At 55.3% G+C, this 21,503-nt stretch overlaps 2 protein-coding genes across 6 annotated transcripts in view; one reads left to right on the top strand and one right to left on the bottom strand.

Annotated features, from left to right (window-relative positions):
• The window catches only part of ELFN2 (extracellular leucine rich repeat and fibronectin type III domain containing 2), a 54,981-nt gene that overhangs the window by 21,226 nt on the left and 12,252 nt on the right, over positions 1-21,503 (top strand). Inside the window, exon 1 of one of the 5 annotated variants that reach the window (XM_033116844.1) lies at positions 13,581-17,785. The exons of the other annotated variants lie outside the window; for them this stretch is intronic. The gene's annotated coding sequence lies outside the window, so the exon portion shown is untranslated. Of the gene's footprint in view, positions 1-13,580; positions 17,786-21,503 lie in introns of those variants that run through there. 5 annotated transcript variants of the gene reach the window in all.
• The window catches only part of LOC117028318 (uncharacterized), a 38,737-nt gene that overhangs the window by 15,635 nt on the left and 1,599 nt on the right, over positions 1-21,503 (bottom strand). The gene's annotated exons all lie outside the window — the stretch shown is intronic.

Consider the following 21,503-nt stretch of genomic DNA (forward strand, 5'->3'; position numbering starts at 1 on the left):
AGACTGGGAGGAGCCGCCTCCTCAGGAGAGGAGGTCTGTGATGGTCTCTAGAGGCCGAGCCTGCCTCTTCGTGTTGGGGTGGGGGTGCTACGTGTGAAGGAGGGGGCTGTCAGCTCCTCGCCAGCCCCCGGGACTGCAGCCGCTCAGCTCCTCCCCTTTCTCTTCCCTTCCTTCAAAACAAACACCTGCGAGCCCAAACCAACCATCCAGCCAAGGCACAGATGGAGCCCGACTTAGAATTAATTAGTCCTGTTGCCAGGGCAACGAGACCGGGAGGAGATCCAGCCTTTTCTCTCGGCCCGCCCCCACCTGCCAGGCTCCACCCCTGCCTCTCATAGCCCCGCCCACCACAGGCCCTGGCTCCACCCTCTCTCACCGCAGCTGGCGGTCCCAGGACGGAGAGCATGGAAGTGTCTGGGTTCGAGCCCCCACTCGGCCACTCTTGGCTTAAGTGGGAGCTTGGGCAAAGCCCTGAACAGCTGGGAGCCATGCTTTGTTGAGTAGGAGGAATGGACTGATGGCTGGACCTGCCTGCGGAGAAGCACGGAGAAGCAATTTGAAACTGGTGAGAAGAATGAAGTGGCCTGAACTTGAGCTACTACTGAGGCTAACAGAGGGCAGGCAGGGCTGCAGGAGCAAGTGTGCAGTGACGAGAGCTATGGGAGGGGCCGGTCTCTACAGCTGACAGCAGCTGTGGAGCTGCCTCCCTCGACCACAGGTCCTGCACTTGGTCCTGCTCCTTCATCCTGACCTTGCTCCTCTCATCCTTCTGTGGTCTCCTCTGGACACCGATAAGCAGGGCTGTGTTCTCCCTCCTTGGCCATTGGTCTGTCTACCAGTCCACGCTACTCTGTTTCTTCCTGTGTGGCTCTGGGCAAATTACTTAGCTTTTCTGTGCTTCCGATTCCTTGTCTGAAAATGGGCATAACTGCACTCATCAGGTGAGCCGTGGAAAGCCCCATGGTAACCACTCGGTGGCTTCTTGTGCCACTGAAGGATGCAGGACAGGGTGTGCCCTTTGGGAGGGGCTTTGGGGAAGAGAAGGGACGGAAGTCTCACCTTCCTCTCGAGAAAGTTAAGGCACATGCACACAGTCATGTTGCTGGTTGTTGAGACTCCCAGCTCCACCTACTCCTCTTGAAGAACAACTCACTGTGTCAGAGTCAGCCATGTTGATCCCAGGTGGGGAAATCAAGGCCTGGAGGGGGTAGCTGGTGCAGCTGCAGTGGGGCTCACCTCTCAGGATGTTTCTGGACACTGTTTTCTGGATCTTGCTGGTGGTGCTGGCTGGAGGGTGGCACAAACCAGCTTTTTGAAGGCCAGGGTTCGAGTCTCCCTCTGTAACCGTAGGGAGTCTGTTCCTCCTGGACTCAATTTCCTCTTCTGTCAGATGGAGACCATGGGGTATATCCCCACGGTAACTGACTGAAGCAGGTCGGGGCCATGGCTTTTCGTGCTTTGTGCTGACAGAAGACGGCCAGTGTGGGCAAACGAGGTGCAGTTTCTGGCCAAGGCCATTCCTGGAGGTGCGCTCAAGGTGGGGGATACAGAAGGGACCTGAGGGGAATGCGCCAACTCTAACCCCGTCCCCCATCTTTTGGAGGGGCTTTGCTGCGGCCTTGGCATGCTGGGGTGGGATGAAGCCCAGGGCAGGTCCTGACTCCTACTCAGCTACACACCTTTTCTCAGAATACCTGAGCCCATGGAGGACGCGCGTTGTCTCTCCCACCACTTGGTTACTGGGTCGTTTGCTTTTCCATGTGCCAAGGAGGCATCTCTTAAGCTGGCATGGTGGGGCAGAGGCTGAGGAGAGAAAGTGGGCTAGGATTGGTGACTGGACTCTTACTGTGGGCTGCCCTTCCGTGAGCCTCAGTTTCCTTATCTGTCAGCTGGGCCTAATGATGCATTCAGGGAAATCAGCTTTCGAAAGGCATATATCTAGGGATGGCAAACTCATGCCCACAGAGCCAGGGCCCTGGAAGGTGTGCATCTGGTCCCAGTAAGGCAATAGGGTGCAGTGGGGTCTGTGGTAAACTCCAGGGCTCAGGGTCTGCCTGATGGCATCAAACTGGGATTTGTATCAATACTGAGCTGGCCAACAAAACTGATCCGCAGCTGCATTTGGAGTTGCCAGCTTGCCCCAGAAGGCAAACTCTACAAATGGGTTAACTGGGGGGTATTTAACTCTCCTTTACATAATAACAAGGGCTAACATTTATAGAGGGCTTGCTCTGTATCAGGAGGGAGCTAAGAACTTTACTGGAATTATCTTGTTTGATCCTCACACCAGCCCCCGAGGCAGGCAGGACGCAATTGCAATTCCTACTTTGTAGATAAGGCAATTAAACCAGAGAGGTTAAGTTAGAGCCCAAGGTCACACAGCTGTGGTGGAGAGAGCAGGGTTTACTCTTGGGCCTTCTGATTCCTTATCTGGGGGTTTTCCCTCCAGCCTCATTGGGGCAGGGTGGAGGGAGGAAGGGCAGACCCACTTGGCAGGGAAACACGAAAATCTGCAGCTTTTCCTTTCTCTCATAGAGGAAGCTGTGGAGGGAGGAGAAACAAAATTAAACAAATGAAGGGTGTTGTGGAGCTGAGGAAGAATAACTTATTTTTTATGAGCTTGTTAACATTTGTGAAGTTAAGTAAGCAGAAATTTATGCCCTTCATTTGCATTTGCATGCATTAAAGGGAAGGCTGCCTGGGCCCAGTGTGGTTACAGGCAATCTCCCAGGGCAGCGCCCCTCGCTCACATTAAGTAGGTCCTATGATGGAGGGTTTGTTTGGGCTGTTTGGGTGATTTCTTCAGATCCAGCTGCAGGTGTTTCCTGATGGCCCACTGTGTGCGTGGTGCTAGCCTCCTGCGGCTGTGGCTCCCCTTGCTGTGTCTGGGAGAAGCTGACCTGGAAGCCATCAGAGCAGCTGGGTCTTTAGTTCAGAGTCTGAATGTTCTAGAAACTGTTTCTAGAAGCTTCCCCAGGGGCCTCAGAAAGTGCAGGAGGCCCAAAGTCCACCCGCTTTGCTTCCCAACAGCTGTGGGATCTGAAACATGTTGCTTCCGGGCCTCAATTTCTCTGGGCTTCAGTTTCCTCATCTGTAAAATGATGTTGCTTATCTGAGATGACAGGGGCTTGTGGGGGTGGCATGCCCGCTTTGCTAGTTGACCCAGCTCCTTGGGGACCCTTTGTTTCCGGTGGGCCTGAGAACGGGATGATCCGTCCTCTAGGAAGCCTTACTGGACACCCCTCCCTGGCCTGGGCCACCTGGTCCGGCAGCTCTGCAGCTCCCCACGTTCCTCCTGCAATTACTGGTCTCCTGCACGACTCCCTTCCAGCTGTGAGCTTCCTCAAGGCAATGCCACGTCTGTCCTGGTCACCGTGGATGCCCGCACCTGCCCCATGGCTTGAGAATTAGTATTATTAAATGAATGACTGAGAGAAATACTTAACCTCAGCCTCGATTTGTACTCCTTTGGAATGAAAAGTCCCTTCCAGGTGTGTAGCGACTTATGGTTTTGAAAGCACTTTTGGGCTGATGCCATCCGTCATTTGATCTCTATTTTTAGATCGCCCTGCAAAGAAGGCAAGGCAAGGACTGTGGTCTGCAGTTACAGATGGGGAAACAGAGGTCCAGGCAGAGCATGGGATTTGAACCCAGCACTCTCTCACTCACTCACGCATTTGTTCCAGGAGACTTTTGAATTCCTGCACTTTGGTAGGTATTGGAGATCTTAGGGAGTGTAAAATGGGGTCCTGCCCTCCAGGGGCTTACAGGCTGCACTCAACAGGCAGGCGCAGGAAGGTCAGGGTAGGGAGCTGAAGAGCGAAGAAAGGAAGTCAGGAAAGGCTGGGGATTTTATTCCCACCCAATGAGAATCAGCAGACAGGGAAGGGTGGTGGCAGGGAGGAAGGTGACAGTCACTATGGTAGTTCAGGTGAGCGGAGGAGGTGGGGAGAAGGGGCCGGATTCCTGCTGGTGTTGGCTAATGAGCTTGTTCCTCTGCCTCCAGGAGCTCAGGGAAGGCTCTGGAGGGAAGAAGTAGGTTATTCTGCAGACAGTTCTAAAGCATCTGGTGTGGGCCAAGCATTGTGCAAAGCGCTGGGGACCTGGGGGTGAATGAGAACAGTCCCTGCTGTCAGGGATCCCACAGCCAAGGGGGAAGGTAGACTAGAGTGATTGATGCCTGGTTGGGCTGGAGGGCTTCCTGTAGGAGGTGGCCTTGAGTCAATGGTGATGAGTGTCATTCATGAGGTGAGGGTGGGGCAGGAGGGCACACCAGGTCCTGGGAGTTTCAAGCGGAAAGGTATGAGTTCAGAGAAAGGCGAGAAGTTCACGTGCTAGGGCCCAGGAGTCCGGAAGAAGGGAGAGCTTATGACCAGGCCACGAGGAGTCAGCTCGGGAGTCAGGCCAGGAGGAGTCTGGGCTGTGTGTCTTCCAGCAACAGGGGGCACGCCGGCCATTTAGAAACGGGTGTGGATGATGTGTTTCAGGACAGGGTACGGAGTGGAAAGAACGGAGGAATGAATTGGGGAAGGGAGTTCTTGGAGGCGCTGTTCTAGACTTGGGCTGGAGGGATGGGAAGCTGGTGGTGGTAGAGATGGGGGTCGAGGGAGGAGCCCAACTAAGGAAAGCGTCAAGGAAGCCCGGTGCCAGGGTGGTGGTGGGGCACGTGCGTGCACGTGCGTGCAGGCATGTATGCGTATGTGCATGTGTGTCCACAGGGGGGAAGTGGTTTGTTCTGACAGTGTCCTCGTTACAAGAGGGTGTTGGAGAGCAGATTTGCAGAGACAGGGCCACGTTGGATCATGAGACGTCTTGAATGCTGGGCTAAGGACTGGGGAGGCTCCGAGCAGGGCAGGGACCCACGAACCTACTTGTGCTTCCGGAAGTTTTCTCTGGCAACGCTGTGGAGGATGGGTGGAGGCAGGGTGGAGGGGGGTTGGGCTCCTGTCCGCTGCACCTGTGGGGGCAGTGTGAATGGGAGGTGGCAAAGCAACGGACAGGAGGGAGGGTGGCAGAGCACAGGGAAGCCTGTGGACGAGGTGGCGTTTGATCAGGGTGGCAGAGGGCCAGGAGGTTTGGGCTCTGTGGAGGTGGAAGGGAGGACACAGCAGGGGCTGAAATGGAGATGGGGGAGGCCAGTCTAGTCAGGATGCCTTTGAAGGATTAAAGGGAAGATCTGAGCTGGGAAAGAATCTCATTAGTGAGGACCCACCCCATGCCTGCTACCCAGTGCTGTGCGCCTAGCTGCACGTGTACATCTGCGTGGCTTTGGGCAGGTCCTCTGACCCCGGGTCCTTCATTTTGTTGTCTGTAAAATGGGGGTACTTAGAACTTGCCTCTTGGGGTGTTGTTGTGAGGATTAGATGAGGTAATCCACCAACAGCCAGGCCTGGGTGATGCTCCCTAGTTATGGGCCGTGGTCATTGCAATCTCGTTGAACCCCCAGAGCAGGCCTGCAGGGCAGCCTCCCATTCTCAGGGACAGATGAAGAATCTGCTCAGAGAAGCTGTTCAGCCTGCCAGAGGCCACACAGCTGGGAGGGGTACAGAACAAGGGTCTGCCTCCAAGTTGTTTGGAGACCCAAATGTGGTGCTCTCTCCTTGGTGCTCACGGCCTCCATGAACACCTAAAATGCCCAGCCCAAGGTGCTCCATAAACGTCCCCCTCCTCCTGCTTTGAAGGCTCCCAGATCCGGTGCAAGGAGAGTGGGCAGGAGTTTGGTTCTGATCCCTAGCTCAGCCTCCTGCAACCGTGAGACCCCAGTTCAGCTGCTTGCCTTCCAAGCCTCAGTCTCCTCATCTGTAAAAGGGTCTTCAGGTGCCCAGATAAGGGCTGCTGGCCCAGGTGAGGCTCCTGGGATGGCCTCCATTCATGTTCCCCTGATTTCCCTACACCTGCCTGATCACACTGCCCTGGACAGGCTGAGGCCAGGGTAGGCGCAGGAGCCGCAGCATGGTCACAACAGTAATAATGATAAAGGACTGGGAGGCCCTGTTGTCACCAGATTAATAATGAGCCCCCTCGGTGTGGGGAAGTAGGTGGGTGGGGGCAGAGGGCCTCTGGGAATTACATTCCCGGGGGGCTGTGGCGAACTTTTGCTTTTCTAATTTCCCACACCCAGCCCAGGCCTCCTGCTGGCACTGGGAACATAGAAGGGCACCTGGGGCCCTCTTGGCCCTCAGGAATGGTGACTGTTTGGCGGGGAGTGGAATGCTACTTGTTGCTGGTGAATGTGAAGGTGCTGTGAAGTAGTGAAGCCAGACTCGGGTTCAGGGAGGGCTTCCTGGAGGAGGTGATGCCTAAGCTGAAGCCGGTAGGGGTTCAAAGGTTGGTGGCAAATGGCAGGGAGAGGGAAGGATGTATGTCAGTGCAGGGGTGGACAATCTGGTGTGGGCAGGCAATGTGAGGAGGGCTGTGGCTGGGGCAGGAGGTTGGGACGGAGGTTGCGAGGCCCACCTCGCAGAAATTTCAAATGCCTGCGAGGAACTTGGCCTCTGTCCCTGGGCTGCAGGGAGCCCTGGAAAGATCTGGAGCAGGAGAGGAAGCATCAGAGTTGCCCTCTGGAAGACTCCTTCTGGCCGCTGTGCAGAGGAGCTGGAGGAGACGGAGGCCACCGTAGGCAACTGGCGAGTGATGAGGGTAGCCTGTCCTGGTGAGGGGGGAGCAAAGGATAATGTGGGAGACTTTTGAGGACAGAAGTGGCAGACTTGGTGGCCGGTTTAGTCATCGTCTTCTGGTGGGAAGGGAAGGAGTTGAGTAGGAAGCTGAGATCTGTGGCCTGAGTAAGTAGGCAGGGGTGGTGGTATCCTTGACCAAGAGGAGACATGTGGGCAGGAGTGGGCTTGGGCCAGCAGGTGACCTGGACCTGGGCCATCTTGAGAGCACCTGTGGAGGCATCCAGCAGGCGAAGGCCAGGATCTGGGCGACCACAGGCATGAGGCCACCCAGGCGTAGGTAGGTTGAGGACGGAGCCCAGAGGAGCAACAGTGTTTAGGAGGCCGGGGCAGGAAGCGGCGCCCTGGAAGGAGATGGGTGTGGCTGCAAGGCTTTGGGCAAGGCTCTTACCTTCTCCGGCCTCAGTTTCTTTATGTGATATGACAGGGGCCTGGATGTGTTAAGGGAAGGGCCATCTCTGACCTTCTCTAAAGTATCCCAGAACGTCTGAAGCTGGACTAAGCAAAGTGTACTGTGGTGGGGTCCCCACATACAGAAGCTTTGATACTGGGGCATGGAAATGTGTGTGCTAACGGAGTCTGCTTGGCCAGACTTACTTGGCGCCTGCTGCATGCTGGTCCATGTTGGGGGCTGGGACAGAGGGGCCACTCTGCCATGGTCCTCACGCTGGATGTGCAATGAGGAAGCACCCAGAAGGCCACGTGTGCTACCTCACTCTGAGCAACCCCAATCTATGAGAATTTGATATTTTAGAAGAGAAATTAGAGACCGGTTATTTAGTTTACAAAATAATTCACAGGAGGGTTTCCTTAAATAGCAAAAATCGCCAGTGGGTGTGCGTTGGGTTTCCGTTTTCCTGAGTCCCTTACTAGTCTACGAGTTCCTCGTTCATTTTTGTCTCTTCTGCAATGTGCCAGGAATCCTAGGCCAGGCAGGAAGCAGGTGCTCCTTAGATGGGGAGTGCAGCCCCTCGAGGGATTTCCAGTCTCCCTGGGTGACAGCAGGCCCTCAAGGTGCCAAGTCCTCCCAGATGATCATCAGCTTTGGTGCCTGGGGCTTAGCCTCACCCTCCGCCTCTCTTCTGGCCTCCGTTGGCTTTGTGTTGCTCTTGGTGGCAGCAGGCAGGGGCTTGTATCCTGTTTGTACCCAACCCTGAATGAGCTCCCTGCCCCTTCCCACCCTGGGTTTCCCAGCCCTTGCTGGTCCCCTGCAGGCCAGAGACCAGTTTTGCCAGCCCGGAGCCTGATGCATACGTAGTAGGCCCACAGGCGTGTCGATAATGGGCCACCGCTGAAGGGATCCCCGGGTGTCTCATCCACCCCCTTACAGATGGAAGCCAGGGCCCTGAAAGGGAAGGACCTTGTCAAGTCCTTGCTGCCACGAAGCCAGGATGGTGGGGGAGCCAGCAAAGGTGACGCCTCTCACCCAGAGCTCTGTGGCGGAGGAAGGCCTGGGAAGGAGATTTGAGTGAGCTGGATGGGTGGAATAGCTTCATGGCTCCATCTCGGTGTGTCTCAGGCTCTTCCACTTCCCAGCTGTGTGTCCTTGGGCAAGTGGCTTCACTCTAAGCCTCAGTTTCCTCACATCTCAAGTGAGCGTAATAGTATCCATCTCACAGGGCTGTGGAGAGCCTTGGATGAGTTAATTAACGTAAAGCGCTTTTTGGGGTCTGGCAGGCGGTTAGTGCTCAGTGTGTGGGAGCCGATCGCAGGGCTCGAGTCCCGGCCCCACCACTTACCAACAGGGAGGCCACTTTCTGGGCCTCGGTTTCTTCGTTTGGGAAACAGGTCTGATGACCTTCACCGTGTCATTCTGTTAGGTGGGGGGCTGTGTCTGCACACAGAAAGAGATTGGCAAGGTCTTATTATCTTCATTATGGTCTACCAGCTTCCCTGTTGGCATCGACCACAGCCCTGTGGGTTTGCTGCCTTGACTTGACAGGGTTATTGTGCTGACTGCGCCAGGGCCGGAGCTGCAGCAGGGAGCGCACGGTGCTGGCCGGGTGTCCCCAATGTTGTGGGAGGACAGACGCCTACCACGGGGTCCGACAAGAATGGGGACAGTCCCTGTGGAGAAGGGGGAGCTGTCTTGTGGGCAAAGCAGGAGGGAGGGTCTTGAGTGGGCCGCTGTGTCAGGCCTCGTGGGCCTTGATTCTTCAAGAGGATTTCTGGCTTCAGTCTGGGAGCCATGGAAGCTGCTGGAAGGGCTTTAAGAGCAAGGTCTTCAGTGAGTCCTTCAGAGAGACGGCATTTTGAGAGGCTGTCCGACACCTGAGCAGAGGGGAGGGGAAGATGCCTGGAGGTGCTGAGTGGCAGTGGTTTCTGTACAGACAAGAGCCATCAGGTGTGAGCCCTGGACAGGTGTTGGGGTGGATTGGAGATGAAGGGCAAGGCAGAAGGCAGAGTCAGGTGTGATTCAGACGATGGGACCGAGGCACAGAGAGGTTTGGTAATGAGTCCACAGTCACATAGCCAGTGGGTCTGGGAGTGAAGCCTCAGGCCCAGTAGTTGCAGGAAGCGGCGGCTTGGCCTGCTATCGTTGGCAGCCCAGTGAGCGGCCCTGCGCACGGGCGCCGTGGAGTGGAGATGGAAGGCAGGTCAGAGGCAGCAGGGAGATGCCAGCGGTGGCATCCTCACACTTCATTCGTGGGCTCTGCTCAGCGCCAGGCATAATGAAGATTGATCAGGTCATCTGTCAGGGAATGGGGGATCTGTTCTGTCGTGGCTACAGCTCCAGTAGGCTGGGATGGGCATATAGAGGAACCATCAGGGAAGCATGGAGCCGGGGCAAGACAGCAGCCGGGGGTCTTGCCTCCAGGTATCATATGTGATGGTGAAGAGTTCAGGACCCCAAGTGAGAGAGGCCTAGTTTACAGCTGGCACTAGCATTTCCTGGGAGATGGCCTGGACCTCACTGGCCTCGGTTTTCCCATCTGTAAAGTGGAGGTTGTTCTAAGAAGGATAGGAAAGTACAGGACTTCGCACAGGCTTGGGACATGGTACCTGCTCAGAAAATGCTGGGTGCTATTATTATTATTGTTGTCGCTGTTGTTGTATTGCAGCTGGAGTCCACCTTTGCTGGCTGTGGAGTTAGTTGTCTCTCTGATTTGGGACATGTCATGGTCTGCCAAGCAATTGGGGATAGACAATGTCTTCAAGATGATGGGTCTGTGCCAGGGTCCAAGGCCCGCTGGCTGCAAAGCCCAGGCCCAGGTGTGAGTGGAGGCTGCAGTGGGGGGAAGATTGGGAAAACTACAGAGAGGACAGGCTCCTGTTTCACGGAGAACAGAAGGTTATGTGAATCTAAGAAAGACACGTAAGTGTAGGGAAGGGACCCAGGAGTCTTCCGAAGGACAGGACAGGACTGACTTAGATGAGCCTGGGCGGTGCTTAGATACTGTCCTTTGCCTGATTTTACCGGGTAAACATGCAGGAGGCCCAGAGAGGGTGAGGGCCTGGCTCAAGGTCACACAGCAGTTGGCGCTGGGAGCAGACCTACTGGCTTGGGGGCCTGGTAGCTGCCCCCCTCTGTGAAAGAGGGATGTGATCATTTATCAGGGGAGTTTAATAATGAATGAAGGCAGCAGGCCCGAAGTAATAAGGGGCTCTGTATTAATTCGGTAGTTAATGAATATGCAGGTGTGTCTGAATGATTAATGGGGCTCCTGAAGGCTTTGGAAAGGAGTGTGTGAGCTGCTGCTGCTGCTGGAAATATGAATATTGCATACATCTGGGAAGTCTCATAAACCGGGGAGCAGGTGGGCCTTAATGAAGCAGAGGACTCTAGCACCACAAAGGGCACAGGCACTCGGGGGCACATATTCAGTGTTATGGCTTAGTGCTCTCATTTCTTCCTGTGTGATCTTGAACAAGTCACTTACCTTCCCTGAGCCTCAATTTCCCCATCTGCAGAATGGGCATAAAAATAGTACCTGGTTCTTAGTATCCTGTGGATGAAATGTGTGAAAAGCCCTTAGCATAGGGGCAGGCACAGTGCAAGCATCTGATAACTGTCATAACCTTTCTAGAAAGGAGGGCAGAGAAGAGGTTGAAGAAGGCCAAGGGAAGTACACCAGTAACAAATTCCCTTCAATGTGGACAACACTTTACAGTTTGTAAGGGGGGGATATCTCTTATCAGTCTATCCTTTTGCTCCTTCCAGCAGCTGTGTGGGGTAGGGCAGAGGAAATGGGTCCTGGGGAAGCTGGAGCTCAGAGGGGGCTGGTCACTGCCAAGTCACCCAGCCAGGAGGGGCAGAGTCGGGCCTGGGCCCAAGTCTACACCCCTTGCCTGTGAATCTCAGAGGGGCTGGAGGTGGAAGTGCGAGGGAGCAGGAGAGTCCCTCCGTGCACTTACCGGGAAGGGCCTTCAGAGTATTTGTTGGGCCTGGGGCCCAGGTCACCTCTCGGAGCCTCAGTTTCTCTACCTGTCGTGTGAAGGTCTGTCTGCCACTCAGGGCTCTTTCGAGGCTTTGAATGGAAAATCGGATGCTGACCCCTCACCTGTGCCCGGCCTTTGGGGAGTCCCAGACTCTGCAAACATCATCCCTGTGATGCTTAGAGTATCTGTACTAGGAATTTGTATGTACCAGCCCTTTCTCATTTCTGGGGAGCTGTGGGTGCTGGGCCACTTTGTAGCTTTGGGTCCTTGGGTACATCCCTTAGCATCTCTCAGCCTCAGTTTCCTCATCTTTCAAGTGGGGGTAACAACATGGCTATTGTGTATTGAGTGTGCACGTCTGGCACACAGTTGGTGCTGGGTAAAGTGAGACCGTCCCTCCTTCTGCCCCCCCACCCCCAGCCGATGTCACAGCTCTGTTCACAGGCACCCTGTTTTATGCCCCCATGGTACCTCATTCATCCTTTCAGCCCATGAACATTTATGGAGTGCCTCCTGGGTGTCGTGTTGGGCCCTGGGTTTACAGGGAGAGCGAGACTGTCCTCATGGTCCCTGTCCAGGCAGAAGGCAGGTGTGAAGCCAGGGTTCCTGATGCAAGCTGGGCTGGGCCACAGGAGCCAGAGGACAGCCAGACCCGGATGTGGGCAGGGGCAGCCGAGAGGTGTTTGTTTATCTTGCTGTCTTCCCTACTAGAGCTCCCACCCAGGCGAGACTCTGTCTTTTGGCTGGGGGTCCTCAGCTCCCAGCAGGAGATGCTCAAAGAATGGCTGTTGGAATGAATGAGGTAGTGAATGAGTGAATAGCTGGCGGCTAGGCCCCTTTCCCTGACTCTCCCAGGCTCCAGGCCAGCGAGTAGAAGCACATCCAAGCTCCTCCCTTAGCTGTCCCAGGTGGACCCAGGGCGAGCTTGTCTTGTGTCTTTCTCTTTTCCTCCCCAGGTCTTTGGCCAGGGCCCCAGGGCCTCCCCCACGTCAGCCTGGCGGGGTCAGGGAACTCTAGATTGTCCGGTGAAGAACTTGAACTGTCATGGTCATGGTGTAGGTTGCTGTTGATAGAGAAGGAAACCCAGGCTCAAGAGGAGAGGGCTGTGGGTCAGGGCGGGGGTTCCAGCCCCTGCTGGGCTGTTCCTCAGGCGTAGCCCTGGTGTGTCCGGCTTGGCTGTGTATTTATAGTCTTTGCTGATCTATATTAACACTGGGGCTGGCCCAGGCCTTTGCAGCCCATAGATCTCAGGATGGCTTTGAACCCTCTGGGGGCTGTTGAATCAGAGCTCACCCCCATGGGGAAGGGAGAATGTGGCTTCTCTCCTTTCCCTTGACAACCCTGGAGCACATGCTGGGCGCTTTGCCTAGAGAACTGTCGCCCTCCAGGCCTGGGCTGGATCACCCTTTGGTGAGCTCGAAGTCTTTGTCTGGGGTTTGTTATCATGCCTCGCTTCCCTCCAGCTCTGCAGGGAGACCGTGTATACAGCATGGCATCAAGCAAGTGCACGGGCTGCGTGGCCTCAGGCAAGCCGCCCCCTCTCCGAGCCTCAGTTTCCTTATCTGTAGAATTGGCCATAATTCCCACCCGACTCTGTGTGTCAGGCTCTGAGTACTCAGTGCTTGAGTCACTGTTTATACGCCTCATGTCTGTTCTGGTCCTCATCACAGACAATCCTCAGAGCCCCTAGGGACTCGAGGGTCATCACTGGACCCATGAGGCCACTGAGGCCCTAGGGGAGGCGTGACTTGCCAGGGTCATGCTGCCCGTTGGGACAGAATTTGGACTCACCTAAGTCCGAATGTTCCAGCTTCCCAGACCCTATCTCCTTCCCAGGGCCCGAGGGGTCCTTGGGAGGCTGGACTCCTCTCCTACCAGCTTGGTTCCCACCTCCGTCGCCATGGGAACAGCTCCACTAACTCTATGCTTCTCTTACAGAGCAGAGACGACTGGCTGCCCTGAGCGCAATTCAATTCAACAGACATTTACTGAGTGCCTACTATGCGCCAGGCCTTAGGCTAGGCACTGGGGTGGGGGGAGCAGAGAGGAAGATGGAGGTCCTGTCCTCAGGTAGCTCTGGGCTGGGGGGCATGGAAAAGACAGGCAAGGGCTGAACAACAGCTCAGAGCCAGGAAAGAAGCCACCTGTAGGGCTGGAAGCAACAGAGATACCTGGGTTCAAGGGCATCCCTGGAGAGCTGCTATCCCTCATCTGTGCCTCAGTTTACCCATCTGTAAAAACGGGGGAGGAGAGGTGGAGTGAGACAATCTCTAGGATCCTTCCAGGATTCCATGGGGATGGAATCGGGATGGGGACAGAGCAGGGAGGCTGTCACTCTCCCTGCAGAGACGAAATCTCTAAAGGCTTCTTGGAGGAGGAGGCATGAGGTCTGGGAGGAGGTGGGGTGGAGGGGAAGGGTGGGAATGGCACCCCAGACTCAGGAACAGCATGAGCAAAGGTCCAGAGGACATGCAGATGGGCAGCCTGCAACTCCGTAGGTTGTGAAAGGATGTGGGGTATGAGCTTAGGAGGGTGGGTGGGATCCATGTGGAGGAGTTACCCTTTGGGGTGTGAGCTCTATTCTGCAGGCTGTTGAGGATGCAGAGTCAGGAGCACATGGTCCTGCTTGGTGCGCCCCCTTCCCCTCCCCTCTCTCCCTGGGACACACTTCAGGGTCACACTCCCGTAGAACCTTGTGGCTGTGATAGGGGCTGCACCGCACTAGGCACTTTACACATTAGTCCCCCCATTGCAACCCTAATAAATGAGCATAACTGGGCCTGCTTCACAGATGAGGACACCAAGGCTGAGACGGGGAAGCTTTTAGCCGAAGGTCATGATCTGACCCCCAAGTCCCCCATGCTTCTCCCACTAGCGCTGATAGGGTTCTTTGTCTGACATCTCCCATCCTAGGAAGCCCCCAAGCTCTGAGGAGTGCCTGCCAAGGGCACTGCAGTTGGGTTTGGAGGTGTCGGCAGGATGGGCTTCTTCCAAGACCTGAGTTTCTGCCCCCACAGTGACCCCCTGAGATGGGGCTCCTTCCCACTTTACAGATGAGCAGACTGAGGCCCTGGGAGTCACGTGGCTAGTCCAAGGCTGAGGCATAACAGCCTGGGTAGGGAGTCCCATCTCCTTATCAATTCTTATCTCAGGTTCAAGTCCCCTGAGATTTGTGCAGAAGCTGACCCCCACAGCCCACCCCAGGGAGTGGAAAAGACTGGCATTGGAATCACAGACCTGAGTTCAAATCCTGATTTTGTCTTGTACAAATGGTGTGATCTTGAGCAAGTCATTAATTACTCTGAGCTTGGTTTCCTTATCTATAAATGGAGAGAGCAGGCTTCTTTCATTCAGTCATTAACAGATATGTAATAAGCACCTACTGGGTGCCTGATGCCAGGGCTCTAATGGAGAATCCAGCCCTTTGCTCGGAGAACTCAGTCGAGGGATAAAAGCAGCACTTATGATGCCAGTTGTGATGAAGGAAGCCCCGGGGGGCTGTGGGAACTAAGAGGAGGGACCCCAACCAGACTATTTTAGTTGGTAGAGGGAGGCAGGAGGGCGTGAGAGGAGAGCAGGGACCAGCAATGCAGGACCCCATGGGCTGGACTTCAGACGCCTGTTGTTGGAATTTTCCCAGATCAGTAGGGAGCCAATGAAGGCTTTTGAACAGGAGCGTGCCATGCTCAGATTTTAGGTTTTAGAACTTGCTCATCTTCTGCTGGGTGGAGGATGGATTGAAGGGGTGTTAAGATTGGAGGCATAGAGACCAGTCAGGAAGCTGATTGAGAAATTTATCTGGGGTGAGGAAGGCGATTGGAGCAGAGGAGGAGTAGTGGGAGGGTACGCAAAAGACCTTCAGGTGTGGGGAGGTGGGCAGCTGTGGATGCTTGTGCAGGTCAGGGAACAGGGACAGAAGCAATGTGGGAATGGGCGGGCAGTGAGAGGTGAGTCCAGTCGTGGGCGCGGCAGAGTTGAGTTTCAGGTGCCAGGGAGGGGGTGGCTGGGATGTGGTGGTTGGACAAGGTCAGCACAGAGAAGTTGCTAAGAGAAGCCTTGGGAGGGGCTGAGGTGCTGGGAGGGGCGGCCGGAAGAGGAGAGCAGAGGGCTGGGACCAGGACCTCAGGAAGGCAAAGGAGCTGGAGGGGAAGCACCCTGGGAGGTAGGAGGAAAACTGGTGTGTAGCTTCCGGCTCAAGAGTGGGAGTGGTCCCAGGAGGAAGGTGTCAGGACTTAGGTCTGCAGGAGACAACCCAAGTCACTCGTGTCAGGCGTTCTGCTTAGTGCCAGGTGCACAGCAGGGCCCAGGAGGGTGAGTTCCCACCCATCTCTTCACTGGAAGCCAGACTGGTTGGGAAGGAGGGAAAGGGGAAAAAACATTTGCATACATAACAAGGCTGGAGTGAAAGAGAGAGAAAGAGGGAGCAGGAGATGAAAAGAAATCACCATACGCCAGGATCTTGTTATTCAACCCAATTTTCAAAGGACCACAGCTGTCGCACTGAGATAATCTTAATTATAACAGCCATTGTGCTGCACAGGCAATGGCAGAGAACCCGAGGCTGGGGACCAGGTTAAAGGCAGGGGGTGGGAGCCGGCCTTTGGGGGGTTGGACCTATGAGAGGAGGCAGGGACAGGCTAAGAGCAGTGTGTTGCTCTCAAGACTGAAAGGAAGACGCTGTCAGGGGTCAAGCCTCATCCCTTTTTCTCTGTCATTGCTACATATGACTGATAAGCCACAGTAACCATACCAGCAGCAGTCAACTTGACTGAGCACTTACTATGTGCCCGACCCTGCTCTGTAGCTATTCACTCTACCACCCTCTGAGGCAGTGCCCTTCTAGTCCTATTTTACAGAAAAGGAGACTGAGACTCAGAGGTAAGAAGTGGCTTGCCAGGGCCACGCTGTTGGTTCAGTGGCAGAGCCGGGATTTGAGCTGAATCCCGGAGCCCTTCCAGGAGAACATTAGGGAGGGCTGGTCTCTGTGGATTGTCCACACTGACGTGGTGGTCACGCATCCCGAGCCATGGTTTCTGTGCAGCCAGCCGTCATGGGGTGGTCCTCCCCCAGGCATTTCCGGGGCTCCTCTTCAGGGACAGAGCTTCCTTGTTCTCAGATGCCACAGCTGCAGGCCTCCGCAGGCTCCCCCACCTGCTCCAGAGAAACTAGTCTCAGCACCAGGAGAGGGACCCCGTGTGACCGCCTTGTTTGGGGTTGTGATGGGCTGTGGTCCTGGGAGGGGTTCTCAGCCTGGCCCTGGTGGTCTATGGGCCCTGGGTGCTGGGGCCTGGAGAAGCAGTGGGGAGGACAGGCAGGAGTCCCAGGTGAGCAGAGAGAAGGGAACCTGAAGTCTGTGGGAGGCCATTCCAGAACCCCCAGAGCCCTTTGCTGCAAGCCCTGCTCTGGGATGTGGCTTCAGCCGCAAAGGCCCTAGACCTCCTGGGGTCCACGCCAGCCTTGATGGGAACCTCAGCCCAGGTTGGCTGGCAGTGTTTGATGAGGGTGATCATTGTATTTGGGAGTGAGTAACCCCCTAGCCCCAACGGGAGCCCCAAACTTGACCCAGCAACACAAGTAGCATTGTTGAAGAGCCAGGGCCCCACAAGGTGACAGGCAAATGTGGAGGCCATCTGGGTGCTCCCCTGGCTTGGGGTTCCCATCCCAGTGGGCCTGCTTGGAGCCAAATGGGTGGAGGTTGTGGACAGGTCAGGGCGCCTTGAAGTTCAATAGAACTGGTGACCACAGAGGCCGAGACTCAGCAGGTGTTTAGGACCAAGGAATTGTAGATACAGAGTAGAATTCTTGAGCCCAGACTCATCATCAGGGACCCAGAGCCCCTGAACCAGGCAGGCAGGGATGGTGGTACCTTTGGGTCCCAGACTGGGAGGCTCATGGAGTCTCCCACACAGGCTGGGATTCTAATTGTCCCCACTCTGGGGTTCCCTCTGTTGCTGGCCTCGAAAACTCCAGTGCCCAGGGAGAACATCAGCTAGAGAGCCAGGGAGGAGGGTGGGTCCACCTGGGCTTGGGACACCTGCTCTGTTCCTGATGAGATGCAGACCCTGAGCAGCCACATCTCCCAGGGTTTTCAGTGGATTCCAGAAATGGGGATTTTAAAAATAAAATCTTCCCAAGTTTTCAATTTTGGCAACTAATTCAAAATTTTTTTTAAAATGGCTGTCCAAATGAAACAGGATTCCACAGCATCTCTTGACCAGAGCCTGATCCCACAGAGGGTCAAAGCCACTGTGTAGCAGTTATGAGACCTCAGTTTCCACCTCTGTAAAGTGGGAATAATAATAGTACCAATTTATAAGGTTGTGCCAAGGACCAAATGAACTAATGCGAGAAGTGCTTAGACCCAGCCTATATAAGCCCAAGACTTTGTTTTCATCTTGCCCCAGGCTGTGCCTCCCTCTCCGACAAGGCTGCCTCTGAATGGGCCTCACGCTCTGTCACCCGGAGCCTCTGCTTCTCCTGGTGGGTCCCTAATATGCCACTCTGCCTTGGGACAGCCCTGAGGATGTTGGAAGTCAGGGAAATATTCACCCCTTGGGTCCCTAGAAGAGGAGCAGGTGGAAGACGCAGAGCCAGGAGGGTGGGCCTAGCTGGCGCCTAGTACATAGTAGGTGCTCCATAAATGTTTATTGAATGAATGAATGGAGGCCATGCAGGCAGAGGCAGCCGCGCGTGCACAGGCACTGGTGAAAGAGCGGGTCCAGTGGAGACTGGTGAGTAGTGCCTGGGGCTACAGCTGAGCGGGGCCTGGGGTTTACTGGAGCCAAGGCCAAAAGGCCAGCAGGGACCAGGTGCGGGAGGCAGGGGCCAGGTTGGGGGAGGCAGGATCCAGTTGGGGTGTCAGGGACCAGGTGGAGTGTCAGGGGTCAGGTTGGGGAGGCAGGGGCCAGGTGGGGGGGGGTCAGGGGACACGTGGGGAAGGCAGGGACCAGGTGCGGGGGGTGGGGAGGGTGGTAGGAGTCAGGTGGAGAAGGCAGGGGCCAGGTGGGGGTCAGGGACCAGGTGGGAGAGTGGAGTCAGGTAGGGGACAGGGGTCAGGTGGGGGAGGCAGTCATCTGAATAGCCTGGAGGATTCTGGGAAAGCCAGAGATGACCCCTGGGGTGGAACCAGGAAATGGACTTTTAATACAGGTCACCCTTGGCTGAGGGCAGGAGGGGGGTGGGGTGGGTGCTAGGTTTCTTTGGGCTGGGGAGTGGGGTTCCAGGGAGTGGTCTGTGTTAGCTGGGCCTTCTATGAAGAGCTGCCCATAGAACCAGTGTTGGGGCCACTCGTGTCAGGCTGCTGGGTGGTTTCCCAAGGCCAGGCCTTTTGGTAAACACTCTTCCATCCTCCTGCCTACCTCCTTCCACTAAGGCCTAGACACAGCAAAGGTGCTAATGACAGATGTGACAACCCTGGGAGCAGGGGAGGCCCAGAGACCCGTTGAGCTCATGGGGGATGACACAGTAGGTAGTTTACAGAGGGCTTTGGGTTGGCTCCTGTAAACCAGAGACACGTGTGTGCACAGCTCTTCTTCCCTGAACAGATGAGGAAACTGAGGCCCAGAGGGGTAAGGCACTGACCTAAGGTCACACAGTGAGCCAGCCGTCAATGTGTCGGAACTGCCTATAACACTGCAAACTAGCGCAATCCCCTTTCCAGGCCAAGGTTACTGGACTTGGAGCTGAGTGCCCAGTACATCGAGGCCTGGCAAACCCAGTTACGTCGCCCATAACTGTCAGCTGTTGCTGCTGTTGGGGGTGGTGGGGTTCCTATTAAGCTCTTTTGGGTAAGTTGGAGGCAGGGCGTATCTGTCTGCTAACGTGCTGGGCACATAGTAGGTGTGCAGTAAATCCATGTGGGTGTGTAAGGAATATGGGTGAGAGTGTAGCTGGTTGGACAGCGTGCCCCACCTGCCTCAGGGGTGAGCTGTGGGCCTGGTCCCTGTTTCCACGTGACACGGATGCGGGTGCAGCCATGGCCTGCTTGCCCAGTGCAGGTTGGCACAGAGCTGGGAGGGGTGCTGGGCATTGAGGGGCAGAAGCCAGCTCCCCCGAGATGTGGAGAAGCTAGCACGAAGGGCTGAGACTAACAAGACGTGATTGAATGGGGGTGGATGGAAACCCAGCACCTCGGGTGAAACCCAAAAGGAGGACGTTCTGAGGGCATTGGAGCTGCCTGACAGTATGTGTGTAGGGAGTTTGGCCAACATCTACGGGAGGACAAGGTGAAGACACAAGGCTGGTGTGTACCCACACTGCTCTAACAAGCATGCTGCCGAATCAGGGGAGGCAGAGGGCCCCTGGTGCCCATCAGTGCTCAGACCACATTGGCACTGATGCTTGGCACCAGGTGACACATTTTAGGAAGGACCTTGACAGCAAGCATGACCTTGGGCAGCTGGGCCCAAGGGTGGGAGACTTGACATCACGGAGTAGGAAGAGCAGGGGAGGATTTAAGGCTGTCTAGCAGGGGCACGAGATAACAGATGAACACCTATCAAAAGGGGCTTGGAGGGGGGCTATTGGCTGTGTTCTCAGTGGCTCCACACAACACTGGGACCAATAAACAGAGGTACAAGGAGCCAGATTTGGCTTTGTAATATAAGAAGAAATTTCTAACAATCAGAACTGTTCAAGAAGCAAATAAGTAGCCTCAAATGGTGCTGAGATCCCTGTCACTGGAGGTATGCGAGTTGGGGGGAATCCTCTCTGCAGGGATTCTGGAAAGTCTGGTGGTTCTAAGAGCTCAGGCTGCTCCAGGTTCCTGGCTGTGTGGTCTTGGGCAGATCACGGCACCACTCTGAGCCTATTTCGTCACCTGTAAAATGGGAAACATAAAGGTGGGGTCATGAGGCTACAAGGAAGGCTTAGCACATGTCTGGCACACTGCGAGCACCCTATCAATAGTGGAGCCCCTCGCTCTGATATTTAATACCCTGTTCCTAGCCCTGAGCTGTCATTCTATACATCATGTCCCGAGCACCTGCTATATGCCTGACCCTGTTCTAGGCATGCAGGTGATAGCAACGAGCAAGATAAAGCGTGCTTTGATTTCATGACGAGGGCGAGGAGGGTGTGATAATAAAGAGCTAAATGATGTCAGGTAGTGTTGAGTGTCCTGAAGGGACAAAATGCAGGGTTGAGTGACCAGTGGGTTACCTCAGATTTGGTGTCAGCTAAGTGGAGTTGGGGGGAGCAGTTGAACAGAGACCTGAATGACATAGTGGGTTGTGCAGATATTAGGGGAAGAGCATTCCAGGCAGAGAGAACAGCACGTGCAAAGGCCTTGAGGTGCAAATGGGCCTGGGGGTTTGAGGAACATAGCTGCCCTGGAATACGTACTTCCTGACTGATGGAAAAATTGACGTCTCTCCCAGCTTGTGCATAATCCATGCTTGCACGCTTTCCTGCTAGGGAGGGAGGTGCCGACACAAGGGGCAGGAAACCCACCAGACAGCCCATACATATGCAGTCTTTGCCACAGGCCCAGCTGTTTGGAGGAAGCTGGGGAAGGAGAGAGCCTCAGTTTTCTCATCTGTAAAATGAGGCTAATAGCACCAGCAATGCAGGGTGATATAAGATTCAAGGAACATAAACATCAGACACAAATGAGCCTTTGGGTAAAGGATAGCCATGACTCTTATGGGTGAGGGGACTGAAGCCCAGAGAGGTTAATTAATGTGCCCTATGTCACACAGCTCAGCATTCAATCCCAGGACCCTTTGCCTCCAACATCCATACTTTTTTTCTCTCTGCCCTGCAGCTGAAATCCAAATGGTTCACCTACCAAACAGTAGTTCAGTGGCGAAGGCATAGTTATCCCATTTTATAGATGAAGAACCAAGGCCCAGAGCAGCCTGTCTGAGGAGCCCTGATGAGGTAGAGGCAGCGACAAGACCCAGTGTCCAGCCCCAGGGGGTGGCAGGCTTTGTTCCAGAGGGTAGAGTGTTACTAGCCCATCTCTGGGACCCCTGGCCTGGTTGTGTGTTCCCAGCAGAAAGAAGTGAGGTGACCACCTGCTCAGCAGTTCTGGCTGGACCCCAGGAGTCCTTGGCCTTCCTAATCCTGGGTAATAGCATTGACATGTACAGTGACAATGGCACCTCCGGGAGTCTGAGCCAGCCTGTCCCAGGGAGGAGCCCGTGCCAGGGCTTATCAGCTTCTGCAAATGAGATTTCCCCGGCTAAGCCTCATGTCTCTGCTCCTGAGAGGCTGGAACACGGGCTGCCTCCCGCACTCGATCCCTGGACCCCTCCAGCGTCCACGTGGGAGTGTGTCCGTGTGAGCAGGAGCCTGAGGCGGCGCGTTTGCTGGGCCCCCTGCCCTGTACACAGCATATCTATCTCCACCATGTCCTGGGGTTTTGTGGGAGCCCTGGGAGATGGGTGGCACTCACCTTGCCACGCAGGTGGAGAAGTTGAGGTTTCGAAAGGGCCTGTAACTCGCCAG

The sequence above is a fragment of the Rhinolophus ferrumequinum genome, chromosome 10, assembly GCF_004115265.2.
Source record: "Rhinolophus ferrumequinum isolate MPI-CBG mRhiFer1 chromosome 10, mRhiFer1_v1.p, whole genome shotgun sequence".
Lineage (NCBI taxonomy): Eukaryota > Metazoa > Chordata > Mammalia > Chiroptera > Rhinolophidae > Rhinolophus > Rhinolophus ferrumequinum.